The sequence below is a fragment of the Mustela nivalis genome, assembly GCF_964662115.1.
Source record: "Mustela nivalis genome assembly, chromosome: 7".
NCBI classification, from domain to species: Eukaryota; Metazoa; Chordata; class Mammalia; order Carnivora; family Mustelidae; genus Mustela; species Mustela nivalis.
This window is the reverse complement of record NC_139026.1, coordinates 39519860-39539463: the sequence shown is the minus strand read 5'-3', so window position 1 is coordinate 39539463 and position 19604 is coordinate 39519860. Positions and strand designations below refer to the sequence as shown.

General features: G+C 35.1%; 1 pseudogene across 1 annotated transcript; it reads left to right on the top strand.

Moving 5' to 3' along the window:
* The first annotated feature begins 12583 nt into the window (after window positions 1-12583).
* LOC309870216 (peroxiredoxin-2 pseudogene) lies at window positions 12584-14300 on the top strand (annotated as a pseudogene). The gene is made up of 2 exons: window positions 12584-12641; window positions 13753-14300. The product of its transcript is annotated as a peroxiredoxin-2 pseudogene (transcript).
* Window positions 14301-19604: the final 5304 nt, after the last annotated feature.

The window sequence follows — 19604 nt, the reverse complement described above, 5'->3', positions numbered from 1 at the left end:
TGTAACAATTATTTAATCATGGAATATTTAGGGTTATTTCACTGTTTTGAAAATTTAAAATTCCTAGCTTCTAAAATATCAGTCTTCAGGCATACAAAGCTGGATTGAAATAAATGAGGATATTTGGCTGATTAGCAATGCATGAAGCTTGCCTCTTTCTGTATGTGAAGCATTCTCCCTGATATAAGTTCTCATTAATCTTGGTTGCAAAGATATTTAGCACTCAGACCTCTATTCTTTGAAGTTGAGAGATCTTTAGTTTGGAGAAAAAAAGTCACAAGATATCTTTCCCACATTGTTGTGGCTCTCTTGGCCGCCAGGTGAGGCAATTTTATAAAGAGGATACTGATTTAGATTCTTATTTTATTTCCTGAATCTTCCAAGAGTAGTGACTTTTTTTTTTTTTTAAGATTTTATTTATTTATTTGACAGAGATCACAAGTAGGCAGAGAGGCAGGCAGAGAAAGAGAGAGGAGGAAGCAGGCTCTCCGCGGAGCAGACAGCCCGATGCGGGGCTCGATCCCAGGACCCTGGGATCATGACCCGAGCCGAAGGCAGAGGCTTTAACCCACTGAGCCACCCAGGTGCCCCCCAAGAGTAGTGACTTTTAATAAGCCCAAATATAAGGCTGAGATAAGAGGGTGGGTTATCCACCTCTACTTGGTATACACTCCTTCCTTTCATTCATCAAGCAGTCTTGAGTTCTGTTTTGTTTTGTCTTATTTTGTTTTTTTCAAGATAGAGTAAGAGAAAGACAGAGATCAAAAAATCACAGCTGTATTATTAATAAGCTGAAATAGAAAATGTGTTTCATATACCATCAAGCCTCCTCATTTTTTTTCCTTTAGAATAAAGTCTGTACAGTCAGAAATGCGGACATCTCCCCTTGGTAGAGGCAGCACCTGCTTTCAGAAAGCAGAGAAAGTGTGTATCTTGAGGCAACACTGCTAGAAAGAAATACCAGGGCAGGGACTGACAGGTTCAGGTTCTTCTCCCTAATGAACCTATTAGTTATGTCACTCTCCTCCTTGGGAAGGAGAGGACTCCACGTGCTTCCAAGTTTTTCTCTCCTGGTTGTACACATTCTCCTTCATTTGTCTGAAAAGTATGGGATAGAGAACTGACTTCACCTCCTCATTTCTATCCTCTTCACAATTGTTCCAAGCAGACAATTTGCTAGGTGTTGAGAGATATGCACAGGTAGGCAATGCAGATTCCCTGCCCCTAAAGCTATCGGGTATAGAAGGGAACTTGATACCTAAAGTGAACAACTCAAATGATACTTTCTTGGAAAATCCTTCCTTGAATACTCTAAAGTTGTTTCCTTCCTATCTTAGACACTGTGTTACAGCATCGGGTTCTATCGTCAATCAGGACATTTATGAAATTATCATCTCTGTCAAGTTATATCTTTTCTGTCTCCTTCCTCTACATAGAAAGTCTTTGGGATTGGGTGATGTTTCTTTCCCTGTATACTACTTTATGCTCAGCACACAGAATAATTCCTGTGAACCATCATGTTATCAATAAATATTGTTGGATGAATGAAGATTTGAATGGGCCATCTATTTGTAGAACTAACAGGTATAAATCTTACACCTTGATGATTTGGTAGCAATAAGTTAATCTTTGATACATCCTTAATGGATAATATGAATCCTTTGAGTAAATATTATACATGGTTCATTTTGTTTTCAAATAAGGATGTTGAAGTAAACAACGAGGTGAAAAAATAATGTATTTCTTTTGTAGTTTTCCTGTTCTCGTCTGTCAGAACCTTGTTTTTCACAGAGGTAGTTCCTAGGGTATATATAGAACCCAAGTGTTGATGGCTATATCAAGAAGTACGTGGGTAGAGAAAAAGCCAACCAATGGGATGCTTTCTCAATGGTGCCATGCAACCAATGAGGAGAACAGTTGCTCCTGCGGCCACATTTCCTTGATTCCTCAGAGTACTCCTGCTATTTGGTGCCCTTCCTGTGGAGAGTCATTCTCTAACATAGATACCAGAGAATGGATAAAAATCAAGAAAAACAGCAATAACAACAACAACATGAAGTTGGGCAGAACTTTTGACCTCATGTTTCATCTCTTGAAACAGTTGTGAAAAACTTGATACCTTTTAAGACATTTTAGGCCTGTGTTCTGTATTTCTGAGCACCTGAACTCCTATGAGACTAAGGCCATAATCTATGTGAAGAAAACACAGATTTGAGAAAGCAGTAATCTAGCATTTTGAGTTATTTTGTTAGTCATTTTGAATCTTACAATGAACACTCATTTAAGAGTCCAGACACCTGCACTGATCCTCAATAGGTCAATTCACAGTCATATTCATTTCTTGTCGCTGTTTCCCCTGCACTGAGAAATTGAAGACAATTGTAATTCTGAAGCTACAAGCAAAGAGCATTTGAACCAAAACTTTCATCAGGAAAGGCCTTTTCATATACACAAAATGGAACAATTCTGTTTGAACAAAACATATTTTTATATGATTTAGAATCATACAAATGATTTAATTCTAAATCACTAAAATGATTTAGAAATCATTTAAAACATCTTCTGATGCCTTAGTTTTTAGAATTTCTTTTGGCCTCTGTATCTCAAGATTACTGACTAAAGGTTACTGGGTAACTAATGTTTGTTCTAAATTCTCAAAAATAATGTTTGTGCTCTATCAAAGTGTTGAGGTATCCTAATATGTCATGATGTGAATTCACATATCTCAGAAAAAAATAATACATATATAATTAGATGTATAATCTATAATATAGATATTGGTAAGGAAGAATGAGTGTTGGAAGGAAAAGAAATAAATTTTAATGTAAGATGCTTGAGGAGTTTTGAATTTGATTTCCAGGGCAAAGAACACTAAAATATTTATTCTTGAAATATAAGAAACAAGAACTCTACATGGAAATCTAAATGTTGCAAAAGTGATAAAGTTTAATTCAAAAGAAAAAAATAAGAAATGTGTTTTTAGCCAGTGCAATTTTATATACCAGCGCTAGAATTAGAAGAGCTTATACTTGGGCATTATGTATTACTTCACCTTTTACTATATTTCTATGATAGAATGGAGGATGACAAAGCATGGCTTCAAAAGAGAATGAATTTATTTCATTCAGAGAACTTAATTACAAAATGTTTGCTAAATCCAAGTATAGGGAGAGCTAAAGTCAGCTTTTAGTTGTTCATACTCAGTATCTATGATAATCTTTGAAATCAATTGGAATTTTGATTCTTAAACAAGAAGGGTTTGCTGGGAAATGCAGTTTAGATGAGAAGTCTAGAAATCAATGTGCTGGCATTAAATCAGGGCTCATCCTTTTTCCCTTAAATTTTCTGTTTTCTCTTTTCCTGAACTTGTGGTTTTCCCCTTAGCTATGATCTCACTGTCATTGCATTTTCTCTTCTTAGAGAAACAATATTATTATTAGAAGAAGCATTGCTCTGCACGTGGAGAATTTCTGATTCTGTTATGCAAGCTTTAGGACATCAGCCTCCTCTCGGCTCTAAAATTACATTTGCTTCATTGCTTTCTTTCTCTTTCACAAAGGCCCTCATGCCAACGTCCAGCCCCAAGATGGGAGTTTTGAAAGCACTAATCAGCAATCATCATGGCTGGAGGAGTTTAGAATAAATGGATGAAAATCTAGAGCAGCACCTTAGCGTTGCTACAGAACTTGAGAAGTCTTAGAGTATCTGGCTTGACATACGATTCCTAGGTTGACTGGTAACAAAATAGTCATTAGAGCCAGAGGGTAGAAAAAGAAAAAAAGTTTTGCCCATAAAATCTTGACAACTTCAGGGGAGAAGCTGCATTTCCTTTAGTATTCATAGGAAGGAATTCTGACTTGCTCTAAGACTGGTTGTTATTTTACAGTTCATTAATCACTGAGTATAAAGGGCTCTGGGGGAGCAGAGGAAAGCTGAGGTCAGCCATCCAGCAGACGGCCCATGATAATGACAGTGTGGCAGAGGTCTTTCTGCTGCCGGCAGCCAGCCCAGGCCCCAGGACTGTTAGGATTAGTCTCCATAACCAGTCTGGCTTGACGTGCCCTCTACTTTGAAAAAAAGCAATACTTAAATGTTCAAGTCCCTTGATGTAATTATTCAATGCAAATAGCATATTTTTCTAGATCTCTCAAAATCATAAAAGCTGAGAGGGATTGAAAAGATAATGAGTAAATCAGAATGTACAATAATATTCCCTTTTCTTAAATAATTGCCATTTGATCTGCCAAAAAATGGCAGATTGGGCAGAATAATTATCACTCATTCCATATTAAATATACAGTTATTGTAGGTATGTTTTTTCAGTTGTTCTCCAATTCTTCCTTCTATCTCTTATTCCTCCCTGAATTCAGTCTGCAGACCTTGGTGATAAACATTATAAAAACTTGATTTACAGAGCTCTTATGGTCAAATACTCTGGGCAAAATGCAGGGCTCTGAAATGCACTGTAACTTGGTCAATATAATAGTTGAGTATTGTTTAAAAACAATAAAAAAATATCTAGCACTTTCTTTGTAAAAGCCTTGTAAGAAATACATTTCTTCTCTCAGATAAAAATCATTTATAAGTACCAGGAAAGTGCTCAGAATTGAATGCCTTTCAAATAATATCAGACATTTTCTGGTATAGGATAGTTTTATTTAAAGGCTTTAGTGATAGTTTTTATGTTTTAAAACTTTGCCTTTAATATTTCTACTGTTTTGTGTTCTTACATAAAGAGAAGCATAATACACTGATAGAAAACTCAGTATTACACATATTTGAGATTTTAATTGAGAATGTATTATTTTTCATTTAGCACCTAAGATGAAGCTTAATTTTGCATTCCATGATTAGCAGTTTTGCTAAGGAAAGTGAATTATTCAAAGGGAATTGCCAAGAAAATGTTTTAAAATGCTTAAATGTTTTATATCAAAATATAATGAATATTGTGTTTGGACACACAAAATATAGAAGAATGCATTTACTTATGGATAATTAAATTCCTAGGGACACCTGCCTCAGCTGGTTAAGTGCCTGACTTTTGGCTTTGGTTCAGATCATGATCTCGGGGTCATGAGATGGAGCCTCTAGTAAGGCCCCACCCTCAGGGTGCATCTAAAATTGACTTCCTCTCCCTCTCCCTCAGTTCCTCCCGCCCACATGAATGTTCTCTCTCACTCTCAAATAAATGAATGAATTATTGATTCCTAATTATAAACCTTTTAAAATGTATTTTAAATACTTATAATGGGTAATGCTAAACTTTTGCAATCGTTCACTATGCTTGAAAGATATAATTTTTTGATATATGATAACAGCATCCCTCTTTGGATTAATTTTTTTCCTCATTGAGAATGCAGTAAGTCTATTGAGAGTCACATTTAAAACTCGTTTTGATGTTTATCTTCCTTAAGGGAGTTAGTTTAAATATGACAGTGATAGGACAGATTATCTGGTCTTTTCTTCCTTTTTCTTTTAAAGACATTCTAATTTTTATTCCTTCCATTTTAGAATAATGCTCTATATTAGCTTAGTCTAGATTGATAACAACCCCCAAATCTCAGAGGCTTACAACAATAAATATATATATTTTTAATCATATTACATATTACCTTCAGTTTGACTGTGACTCTACTTCACATCTTCAATCCAGGATGAAGTTGGAAAAACAGACCTTAATATCTTGGTACATGATGTTAGAAAAATATGTGACAGACAAAAATAGAAATGAGAAATGGCAGAACCTCATGTGGGATCCTAATATTTTGTTCAAAAAATGCCATGGGTCAGTTTCAATTACATTGGCCAAAGTACATCAAATGGCCTGATGTGGGACAAAGAGCATCTTTTTTTTTTCTTTTTTTAACTGAACTGAACAGTTGCATATATTATTAGTTTCAGGTGTACAGTATAATGATTTGACAATTATGTATATTACAAAATGCTTACCACAGTAAGCATAGTTACCATCCCATCACCACACAAAGTGATTACAATATTATTGATTGTATTCCTTGTGCTGTACATTTCATCCAAGTGACTTATATATTTTATTGGTCTTTGTTTTCTAATTGTCCTTATATAATACTATACAGATCCTAGAGGACTCCATCTCAGGTACCATCAAGGCTTCAATCAGATTTTATATCTGCCAAAACTCTGATCACTCCCCCCCGCCAAATGCATATAGATCTGATAGAAGGGAATTTGTGAACTTCAAAATTTGAAACTTTATAGATACAATGAGGATCTTAGTAAACCAGGAGAGATACAGAGTTACTTAGAAGACGAACATTTCATAGACCATAAAGTGACACCTAGACCTACCCTCAGCAAAGCTGGTTGGTAGAATCAAGCTGCTTCCAGATAAGATCACCTCATTTAGTAGAATTCTTGACTGGAAGAGTGTTGGCTTTTTCCCTGCACTACCTTTTGCTTCTCCTCTATCTCGCTGACAACTATTTAAACTGTTCACTGACATTCTGGTTAACGCTTATATAATGGACTATAGCAAATGTTAGTGTCTTCCAATTTCTGCTTAGAGCAATATAAAAACCCAGCAGATAAATTATGGGCAAGGGAGAATTACATTTGTGAAAAGGTTTCACCACAGGATTTCTTTAAATATTGTACTTCTCTAATGCAATTGAAATAATTCGATTAACTTTTAAAAAGACTTTCAGAAAGATAACCATATTTAGTTTTAGTTAATTCTTGTCATGTAGCTATTAGCACAGTGGTGATGTTTTGAAATGCCACTAAAACTCAAGGAGCTTTCCAAGTCCTTTTAATGTTTATAATTTGTCAGAATTAGAAATTTCATGGAATTATTCAAAAATATTTATGGAGTATTTACTGCATAGGCACTGGCAGGATGAAAACACACACACACACACTAATATTAACATTAACATTTGGCTTCTTATAAAGATATATATTTATTTACTTTCATTTCATTTTGGAAATATGTTTGAAAATCCACAGGACTGAGGACTTGTAAATGTGAAAATTTTTTCAAGAAAAGTACAATGGAGATTTTAGGTATCTTAGAGAAGAATAATGTTGATTTTTTGGCAAAAAGTTCAGAGTAGATTATTAAATATGTGTCTCCTATCAGTTAATATTGTGTTTGGCTGTTGGGTTACTGTTCTACTTGTAGGTCATCAAATATACAAAAGATATTGTCAGCCATGTCGGTCCGTTTTGATCCAGAAAACAAAACCAGAAATAATCTTCTGTTTGCATCTCAAAGGCCAGGACAACATCACAAAAACACCTTCTAGATACAAGTTATTGTTTCTCACCTAGTGATCAGAATTGACCATTTCTAAATCTTTGCTTTGTTTCAGCCAAACTGTAGTCAGGCTTCTCTCTTCTCTAGAGAATGTCAGCTTGCCCCCTAAGCAAGTACTAACATGCAGAACTCTCCCCTCATCAGCTTAGGTTGAGAAGTAGCTGACCTAGGAAAGACATTCTCTGTCAAACCACAAAAAATATGCAGTCTGCTTACTCTGCATTCTTCTGTTAACTTTCCTTACTTACTGCTTACTCCCTCTACAAGAAAAGCCTTTCTGTTTGATATTGAGATGCTTCTAGATTTCTGAGATCAGTGAGTTCTTCCTAATGCTCTAGTCTTCCTTCCAAATAAAGTCTTTATCTAAATCTGGATTTGTTTTTTATGACCCTTTGCTTTCTGGTTTGGGTGAGTAAGGAGAGAGGGAGGTAGTGACATTGGGTATTAGATTGGCCATGTGAAGTATCTGTTGAAGTTAGTAAGCACTTAGCAGTATTGAAGTCGAAGGTAGCTTATTTGCTGGCATTGTTACGAAAGGAAATAATTTATTCATTGGAAAGAGGCTTGACCCAGATGATCTGAATGTTTCTCTCCAAATCCAGGAGAGTACTCTGCTAAGCATGGTTTGCACAAACCCCCAAATCAACTTTTGGGCAGAGATCATATCTAATTTTAATCAATTGGGAAAACATTAAGAAATAATAAAATTTAAATTGGATTTTAATCATGTGGAGAATATTAACATTTGGGACAATACCAGTACATATTTGGGCAGGAAAACATTCAGGATTTATAGTTCATTGCCATGAAGCTCTCTGGATCCTTTACTGAACCATCAACAATTTCCCAAGCTCCCAGCTCTTATGAGGAGAAGGACTAAAGTCAAGGTTACAGTACATGCCAATATTTGATCCCCAAATACATATTTTTTGTTAAAATTTTGCTTTTATTCCCATTTTAGATTAGTCTAATCTTGGTGAGAAGATAAAACTAATATGTAATTTTCTCTCCTCTTGGTTCAAGGAAGCAATGTGATAAAAGTATATCTTGAGCTCATCAAAAGTAATTTAAATCATCCAAAAGTGTCAAATATCTAATAATATTTGGAACTAGGATGAGAAAAATATCCTCCAGTAATTCTCCAGGAAAAAATAATCCTGTTTTATGGATATGCTGAAAGGTGTTAATCCAACTTTCAGACAGAAGATATGTATGATTTAGTGATTTAGTGTTTTCGCAGGAATCAATGTAGTACTTATGAATAAAATTGAGACTTAAAAAATACATTGGAAAAATCTTGAAAAATATTATTTTCCTCAAAACTTACCTCACTTTGCTTCATAAACACTTTTCCAGTCACATTCATTTATTTGATTTCTTTCTGAATGAGTGAAGAGTACCACAGTTTTATAATATACTTATCTTGAGACTCTATATTGACATAATCATTTTAATGAAAACAGGGGCAGGAAATTACTTTGAGATTTTTTACTTAAGATTTTAATCCTATCATACTACTTTTTATGTACTTTTAAATAGACTCTCTTATTTCCTGGTTTCAAGCAGCAAATATTTTTAGGCAGACACTCTATGAAACATTTCTGCCTTTGTCCTAGGAATAAAATACTAGGTTCAAACTTTTACTTACAAAAAGCATTGGTAGGAAATTTATGTTCTTAATTTATGTAGTAGAATATATTTTTCTCTTCAGAAACATGAAACTCCTTTTATTGATTTGTTTTTGTTTTGAAAAGTTAAAAAAGTATGCAGCAAGTTACAATAAGTAATATAAAAAATATCAGTGTGCGAACCACCCAAAATTGGCCAAGATGGACATGTTCTACTTTCTGTATAAACATGAATCTGATCTATCTATCCACTTATCCACATTTGTGTACTTTAATAATTTATTTTTTTTTCTTTGACTATTTCACACAATTTTAATTTAACTCAGTCCTAACAGGTACTAAAGGTGGATATAATTTGCATTGCTACTGTGAATATTTATATCCTGCATAGGATTTTCTAATTTATCATTGCTTACTTATAAGAATTCTAATGATTTTAGTATGTGATTTTGTATTCAACAAACTTACTAAACCTTCTATTTGATAGAATGCAGTCTAAGATTGTCTTGGATGTTCTATGTAAATAGCAACTATTTTGTGACTTCTTTTTAAATTTGTATGCCTCGTATTTACTTTTCTTGAGTTATAATATTGGCCAGGACAACCCATGTGATGTTCAATAACTGAATGATAACAGAATACTTGTTTCATTTCTCACATTAGTAGGAAAGATTCTTACATTTGACTTTTAGGAATAATATTCCTACAGATTTTTGGTAGCACTTTATCAGGTAAAGATGTTCCCGTTGACTCCAAAATTGCTTTTTAAATAAATAGGTGCTGTATTTTTCAAACGGTATTTTTCTGCACCTATTTTTTTCTCCGTCATATGATCTTTGAAGTACTAGATACATGTTTTATATTGAATTGGTAATTTTTTAAAAAATGCATTATATGGGGCACCTGGGTGGCTCAGTGGGTTAAGCCTCTGCCTTCAGCTCAGGTCATGATCTCGGGGTCCTTGGATCAAGCCCCGCATCTGGCTCTCTGCTCAGCCAGGAGCCTGCTTCCGCCACCCCCCGCCCTGGGTCTGCCTCTCTGCCTACTTGTGATCTCTGTCTGTCAAATAAATAAGTTAATAAATAAATAAAAATGCATTATAGCAACCTCGCATTCTTGAAATAAACGTTTTTGGTATTTTTTACTACTTTTTACTATATTGGGTTGAATTTGATTTCCACTTTCTTTTTATTTCTTCATGTTTTTTGAAAGGTGAGATTTAACTATAATTTAATTTTTATACCTTACCTAATTCCCATATATTCTATATTAGATTCATAAAATGAGTATCATTTTCCATTATTTTTTTGTTTCGAAAATAATTTGGTAGAATAAGGATTACTAACAACTTTGTCATTGTTTCTTTGGATTTTTATTTGAGAGAGTGAGAGAGAGAGAGCATGAGGTGGGGGAGGGACAGAGGGAGAAGCAGACTCCCCGCTGAGCAGAGAGCCCAATGTGGGACTGGATCCCAGGACCCTGGGATCATGAACTGAGCTAAAGGCAAGCACTTAACTGACTTAGCCACCCAGACACCCATGGGTTATTAATAACTTTAACATCCGTTAAAACTTATGGGTGCAATGATCTGGATCTACTGCTTATTTTAGAGAAAGCCTCTTGTGTGTTTTTTTTTATTTCCTCCCGTATCCCCAACCAATACAGTTTTTTAATGGCTGCTGGTCTATTCAATTTTTCTACTTATTAAATCAATTTTAGTAACTTATATTTTTAATAAAATTGCCCATTTTGTCTATCTTTTCAAACACTGGCACAAAGTTACTTGTACTATTCTCTTGTGATTAAAAAAAAACTCTATGTTCTATTACCATCTTGTCCCCTAAAATTGTTAATACTGTTTATTTTTACCATCATTCTATTTATTACTACTATATTTTTTTTTCCTAAATTTTGTTAGAGGAACCCATGCTTAAGCCTGTAACACATGTAATTTTCTAGCAATAATAATTATTTCATGAATGAACACATGTCCTAATATATGACAGTGATGAAGGAGGAGAAGTTTTCTGGAACTGTTGGAAAATATGGACTTTCCCTTAAGAGATAGATACAAGAAGAGGTGGCCCTGTTTTTTCCAAGCATTTTTGGGCCCAGATTTGTGGCTCCAAACTGCTCTAACCCTAGTCATACCTCCCAATAAGAAAAGACACAAAAACAATATCAGAAAGATTTAATTTAGCTACTAGATTAAAATCAATAATCTTATCTCTGAACTCTCAGATAAATGATTTTAAAAATTCCTGTTTAAGTCACTCTTTGAAAGGTTTTTGCTTATTTAAACTCTAACTGTTGCACCTGTATTATTTCTTCCATATAGTTGCCTATATACCATAACTTGTACTCAGAAGTTGGTCAGTAAATGTGTTGCATGGGAATGAAGCAAGCCACCATCTTTCCTCCTCCTTAACTCCTTCATATTTGTAAGTTCTCCATCAATGTCCCTTAGGGCCACTGGCTATTCTCCTTGCCCAGTGACACCACTATAGGTGGCCATTGGCATCTCTAATTTGGCTGATGGCAGACTCCCAGATCTAGACTCCTTGACTAGCCACCCTCCTTCATGTTATAAACTGCACAGTTAGACAAATTGTCCTAAACTGCAAACCTCTGTTTGCCACTTTTCTGCTTATAATCCTTTAAAGACTGAATTATCAGGGAATTGGGTTGCAAATAAGAGCAACCAACTGTGACCAAGAATATGTTACAGATGAAGTCTTCTCTGATTGAGCGAGTTTGACCCCTGATAGGACCCTAGCTTTCCAGGGTTTGGGGGAAGGAATATTCCCATACCTTCCCTTTGGGAATTCTACCAAAGGGAAGGATGTTCATATAAAACATTGTCAGGGGCATGTGGGTGTCCATTAAGTGTCCATCTTCTGATTTGGGTCAGGTCATGATCTCAGAGTAATGTACTTGGGCCCTTCATTAGATTCTACACTCTGTGGGGAGTCTGTTTGAGATTCTTTCCCTCTCCCTCTTGCTTGAACATGCTTGCTCTCTTTCTCTAAAATCAATCAATCAATCTTTAAGAGACTGTCAAAATGACAAGTGAAAATTGGCAGTGGTTCTCAAATTCTCCAGTCCAAACTGAACAACATGGCTTATAAAAGAAATACATTGAGCTGCCATGTTTTTTTTTTTTTTTTTTTCTTTGGGAATCTCCCTTGGCTAACTCTCATTCACCCTCCAGTTCTCAGCTTAATATCTACTTCCTCCACTGGAAGCTTTCCCATTGCCCTCATGTCCAGGTTGAAGTCCTGTGTTCTCATAGAACAAATTGTACCTGAAATGTCTTACTATTTTATATATAATTCTAAATATCCTTCACTGGACTTCATACTGTCCTCTATTTCTGCCTTGCACATAAAATGGTGCATAACACAACTAGACATTCACTAAACATGTATTGAATAAATAAATAATGTATGTGCAGGCATTCAAGGCAATGCCTAGAAAATACTATTCAGTCATGCCATCTTTCTCCCTTTTCTTTTTCTCTTTCCTAAGGTACAGTTGAAATTGAGATCTGTTGCCAACCTGAACTTAAACTCTGATGTACTAAAGGTGAACCTGGGACAGGAACTTCAATATGCTTTTAAACTGACTACTCTCTTTCTACAATAATTACTTCACCCCAGTAATGCCTCTTGGGATTGCATTTTTCCGTCTAACCAGAAGCCGTGGATGTGAGCTCTGGGGTATATCTAGGATGCTTGATATTTTACATAGCATAGTAGCCTTTATTCTTTGGAATTAGAGCTGTTTCTTACATGCCAGTGGACGTTCATGCCAACCACATAGAGTTCCTTGACTATACCATCTTGATCCCAACGTGTATTGCATGATAAATTTATAAAAAGTTGATCTTTTTTCATCTTACTTGGTAATAGTTTAAGTTTTTTCACTTTTTACATAAAATAAATCAATTTGGATATTTCTGAGTCAAAAGCTATTATTTTCAAAATAGAACTTCACTCTGTAACATTGAAATGCTTCATCTGTTTATTCAGCCAATCTTCCTTTAATTGGCATATATTGGGTACCTACTAGGTTTCAGGCACTGGAATAGGTGTAAATAGTACTAAGGTAAACCACATTCAGCTTCTTCCTTGAGGGAGACAGACACCTAAACCATTCATTCTAAAACAAGCAAACAAAACAATGAATAAAATGGAAGCCCTGAGGAGAGGTATCCCTGGGTAAAGGCAATAGCAGCAACACTGTCCTTGATAGCCAAAGAGTGGTAAGGAATAAGAGTCTAATTGAAACACTAAGTCTTCTGATGACTCTTAAGTTTGCCAGTGCAATAGAGGACAGCTGTGGAGAATTAATTAAAACAAGTATCAGTTGTATTCTACACATGGGAATCAGACTACAGTTGTGAAAGCTTTTACTTAGAGGTACCTAGAAAACAATATACATTTAAAATCATATTAACCGTGTACATAATATCTAAAATAATTCAGTTGCTATAGATACTACTATGAGCCAATAGGCAATAAGTTGAGGAGTTAGGCAAGAGTTTCCTGAGAATGACTTAAGATTCATGCTTTCTTTATTTAAAAAAAAAAATGATATAAAAATAGAAAAGGATGGCTTGTGTTAATATATATACAGTGTTAATAAGAGAATAGCTTATAGGTAGGAAGCATTTTTTTCCCTTTAAAAAATTTTTTTTTAATTGAAGTATAATGGCATACCGAAATGTATGTTCCCTGGTCTGCTAGTCTGCACCTCCCGCCCTTGCTCATGCAGCTTTGTCATGGCCTCAGAAAACATGCACAGTGAAAGCCCACCCTAGACCTTGAGACACCTCTGTGGTGGATGACACCTTCAAGGAGGTGAAGATTTCTGACTACAGAGGTAAATACTCTGGTCCTCTTTTTCTATCCACTGCACATCACCTCTTGTCTGTCCCATGGAGATTATTTTCAGAGAACATGCTGAGGATTTTGGCAAGCTAGGCTGGTAGCGCTGGGCTCTCTGACTACTCTCAGTTCACCCACCTGGCTTGGATCAACAAGCCCGATCCTCTTGAGAAGGAAGGAGGCTTGGACCCCCTGAACATGCCCCTGCCTGCCAATGTAACCAGAAGCTTGTCCCAAGGTTCTGGTGTGCTGAAGGAAGACGAAGGCATTGCCTCCAGGGGCCTGTTTATCATTCATGGTAAGTGTGCACTTCACCAATCGTTGTCAATGATCTGCTTCTGGGTGTTCCATGGACACAGCTCTGAGCTGGTCCAAGACTTCTAACCCACAAATGAGCATGGGGAAATCTGTTCTATTGGATGCAAGCCAGGCAATGACACAATAAAGCTCACTATGGATAACAGCAAGGAATACTCCAAACACAACTAGGCTCACAGGTGGAAATCTTGGGCTCTCGACCCCCACCTGTGCTCTTACATGGATACCCCATGCTGGCTCAGGAAAGGCTATACCTGCCCCTTCAATCCCTAACACTGGGAGGCTAAGAGCAAGGCCTTCTCATTCTCCCAGCTGGGAGCTGGTGAGTGGTGGCTCCTTCCTTACAGTCACCTAGCTGGGCACAGGCCTAGAGGTGACCAATAAAGAATTAGGACAAGCATGATAGATAGACAGACAGATGGATAGTAGACAGATAATGAACATGTAGAGTGATATTAGTTTTGGGTGCACAGTGTAACCATTCAGCAATTCTATATATGCCTCAGTGCTCAAGAAAAGTGTACTCTTAATCCCTTTATCTATTTCACCCAGCCCCCTACTCACTTTCCCTTTGGCAAACACCAGTTTGTTCTAATTTTAAGAGACTATTTTCTTTTGCCTTTCTCTCTTTTTCTGATTATTTATTTGTTTTGTTTTGTTTCTTAAATTCCACATGAGTGAAATCATATGGTATTTGCTTTTTCTGACTGATTACACTTAACATTAGTAATAAATATGTTATACACACAGCACCCCACATCTTTATTCATTCATATATAGATAGACACTTGGTGGCTTCTATATCTTGGTTATTGTAAATAATGCTGCAATAAACATAGGGGCACACGTTTGTTTTCAAATTCGTGTTTACATTTTCTTTGTCTAAATACCCAGTAGTGGAATTACTGGATCACATGGCTATTCTATTCTTAATTTTTAGCGGAAACTCCATACTATTTTCCTTAGTAGCTGTACCAATTTCCATTCCCACCAATAGTGCACAAGAGTTCCTTTTCTTCCGTGTCCTTGCAAACACTTGTAATTTCTTGTCTTTTTGGTTCTAGTCATTCTGACAAGCATTAGGTGATCTCTCATTGTGGTTTTGATTTGCATTTCCCTGGTGATGAATGACGTTGACCATATTTTCATATGTCTGTTGGCCATCTAGATGTCTTCTTTGGAAAAATGTCTGTTCAGATCCTCTGCCCATTTTTAATTGAATTGTTATTTTTGGTGTTGAGTTGTGTAAGTTCTTTAGTTTGAATATCAATCCCTTATCAAATAAATAATTTGCACATATCCTCTTTCATTCAGTAGGTTGTGTTTTTATTTTATTGACAGTCCCCTTTGCATAGAAATTAATTTTTATTTATTATTGATGTTTTTAGAAAGCAATTTTTAAGTTGTGCTAAAAGTATAGAATTTTTGGATATATAGAATTTAAACATTAAATATCCAACTATGTAGTGAATATTTTATACATTTCCATGAATTCTGTGGTAAACTGTATTATTTATCTGAAATTCTTCCTTTCTTCTCCTCCCTAGCATGATTCATTGTGAGCCTAGTATATTTACCTATGCCGTTGACTTTGGGCTTGACCATGTGACTTCATTTGGCAATGGAAAGAGGGTGCATTTAGAATATACCAGTTTTGAGTTGAAGCCCCAAGAAACATTAAAAGCTTTCACTTAGTTTTCTTGGAGATTCTTTGATCTGAAATGAAAAGCACTTGACCTGGGTATTTGGGGGACTAGAATGAGAAATAAGTTCTTGAATCTAATTTAAGTGTAAAAGAGAACTTTCCCAGACAACCTATAGACCTGTAAGCATGAAATAAATGCTTGTTGCTTTAAACTTTGGAAATTTGGAGATAGTTATACAACACATGTCAATAGAAACATGGCAAATACAGTTATCTCACTGCCTCTCAAAACTATATTTGCATGAGGATGATGAAAAGAAAGAAATTAAGCTGGTGCTTTCTCAGTGCTAGATACTCTTTTAGATACATAACATAATTATCTTATTAATAGTATAGCTTAGTGATTAAAATTTCAGTTCATTACCCAGATTCACCACTTACTATCTGTGTGTCCTTGGGAAAGCTAACAATATTTCAGTGCCTAGTTTCCCTATTGATAAGTAGAAAAATAATAACAGAATCTATCTCATTGCCTCTTTTATGTTTTATATGAGATTTAAGAGAAAGAAAAATAATTGCTTACCGCATAATAATTATTCACCAAATGTTAGCTAGTATTATCTTAATACTCTTTGTCATAGGCGAATGATGCAAGTTTCATTGAAGTTTTAAAGATTAAAAGTTGAAGATTGGTAATAATAACTATTCTTGCATGGTTTTAAACTCAGGTTTACTTTATTATAAAGTCCATACTTTTTGCATGAACTTGTGAGTTAGAGATCTTTTTATCCTACAGATTCTACATTTAATAAAATCTCTTAAGGCTTTCTTCTTTATGTCAGGTTGCTTTTGGATAAATGTATCTAATTATATCAATATGCTCTAAAATATGTGGAAAAAACTAATTAAAAAAAATGAGGAACAATTCCTATAAGGAAATGTAAGAGGAAGAATATTTAATCTGAAGAGAAAAAGAGAAGTGGAAATGTAGATTCTCTTTCTGATTATATAAAGCATTTTAAAATTTGTTTTTTTAAAATATACAAAGGTAAAGAATGTCATAAAACCCAATAGATTCATAACCCAATTTTAATTACTGTTAATATTTTCAAAACACTTTTAAATTCAGAAGCTAATCACAAGATACGATAAGTTAATTCTATTTTTCTAGAGATATAAAAAAGTAACTGAATTGTCTATTGCTGTATAGCAAACTGCCCCAAACCTTAGTGGCTCAAAAGAACACCAATATTATCTTAAAACTTCTCTGTTTCTAAAAACTAACACAGCTTAGCTGGGTGCCTCTCCTGAAGATTTCTCTTGATGTTTTAATCATGCTATATGTTGTGTTCTCATCCAAAAGCTCAAGTGGGAGAAAATTTACTTCCAAACTCAGTAATGTAGTTGGCAAGATTCAGTTCCTCACAGGATTTAATTTTTGATGGCTTGTTGGCAGGAGAATTCCTTGACTGCTGTTGGCAGGATTTAGATCCTTAATATTTGTTGGTCAGAGAACTTCTTCTTTTCCTTTCCATGTGTTCTCTGCATAGGGCAGCTCACAATGTGGCAAATGGCTTCCCTTAGAACAAATGAGTGTGAAAGCAAGAGAGAACAAGCTGCTGAATGTAGGCCACGGTCTTTTCTACAGCACAATCTCAGAAATAACATTCTAGTCAGTTTTGTGGCATTCTGTTCTAAGTCAGTTAAGCCTAGGCCACACTCAAGGGACACAAAGGTGTGAATACCAGGAAGTGGGATGTTGGCAGCCATCTTGGAGGCAGCCTTCTGCAGGTTTGGTATAACGTTAATGGGGAAGATGCCCAAAACACCAACTTTATAAATACAAGAAGTGGAAATGAATGAAAATTCTTCTCTGACTTATACAACAACTGTGTTTGGCAGGTGGCAACAGAACTTTAGGCCTGGTTGGGGAATCCACATTCGCAAAACTCTTTATGAGAATATTATTATTTATCTGAAATAAACTAGACCAGTGTTTTTCTAGTAGGGATCCTTGGAATCCATGGATATTGAGAAATATTTTCAGAATTCTCTGCTTTTAGAAACACGAGGCTACTATTATGGTTTATAAAGTCTGTCCTTCCTTTTAAGCAGTTGAATCTTTAAAAGAAAAAAAAAATGTTAAGTGAGTCAATGAATGAGTGAATAAGTGAATTAAAAAAACCTGATTTGTCTATTAGGAATGCTAAATGATGGGTATCAGGATTAATTACCTTAAGTAGGAGGTTCTTGAACGAAAATAAATTCTAGTTACTATGTATTTTCTTGTAAATTTTCTATGGACTACAATACCTAATAACTGACATTTTACTTAAAATTTTTTGTAAAACAAGCATTAATATTATATTTGCATTCATATAAGTTCTCTTTAAAATTATATTGAAATTTTGGTTGCATTTGAATGACATAAAGATTTTCTAAGAATTGTGAATGGATAAATTTTGCATCCAGGCCTCTGTTATGTTTTCCCAGTGATTGATGACTCTGTGAAGTTAGATTTTTACTTTCCTGTGCAAAATCAATTTTTCAACTAGAGTAACCTGCAACTGTAATGAGTTTGGAAAAATCTTTCTGGTTTCACGCTGAGATTCCATTAGTTGCATTTAGAGAATGCTATATACACAGATGCACAATACCAGCGGAATGCTGTTTTTCTGTAGTTGCCCCAAACCATTCAGTGACATAAAGTTTGAATGAGAGTCCTAAAATGACAGCCTTTGGAGAACCTTAAAAGTCTGGAACAAGTGTTATAGTGTCAATTAATGTAGTTGTCTTCAAATCTATAAGCTTATTACTCCAGAGTAAATGTTTTACTTGGGGAACTTCCAGAAAAAACAGGCTTTTGGTACCCAGTGAATTCTCCACCTAAAAATGTCTCTAAAATGTTTATGTTGAGAGGAAGGTAATTCTTCATTGTTTTTTGGAAATTCAACAATGCCAAAGCAAAATACATATATCATATTTCATAAACTGGATGGAAATTAGTATTAAATTTTATTTGAAAGTTGCAACATTTTAACAGTAATAAATCATTATAATGCTATATACTCTGGTATGAATTTGTTCATTTAAAAAAATGTGAAGCTTAGTCAATCAAGGATTTTACTAGTAGCATTAATAGTAACATAATACCCATGAAAGAAAATTTACTAAGTAAAACTCAAATTTCTGTAGTTATGATAAATCATTTGAAATAATATTTTTTACCTCTTTTCAAGAATGACTCTCTTTAGTTCCCTCCTTCCATTTCACTAATATGTGTTAAGCAAAATAATTTATTTGATCAATTGATCCCCTTCCTTACATAACGACAATGAGTTCACTAATTTTTTCTGCAAAAGTTCTTGATATCACCAGTGTTCTCCATCTCATATATTCACAGGCCTAGAATGTTTAAAAAATTGTTCTGAAGATGGCAAAAGGGAAGCCAATTTAGTATATTGGCGGGGGTGGGGGGGTAAGTCTAGTATGAAGCATGCAACATAAAGGAAAACTTGAGAAGAAATAATTCTAAAATATCCAGAGGTGAGAGCAGAGAGAGACTAGTATATGACCTTGCATTATCCATCCAATTGTAGCAGGACTGCACGCATGCCTTTGAGATTTCCCACTGGATACAATTCCATCATATTACCTATTAGGGTGGTGACAGGCTTTCTACTTATGTTGCCCTTGTGAGAAACCCCCTATAGTATTAAATTCAGTCCTGAACAATACAATACTAGAAAAATGGAAAGACTAAAGGGGGTTTTAAGAAAACAACACATTGTAGGAAATATCAAGGATCATAGGGCCGAGAGGGACCCAGA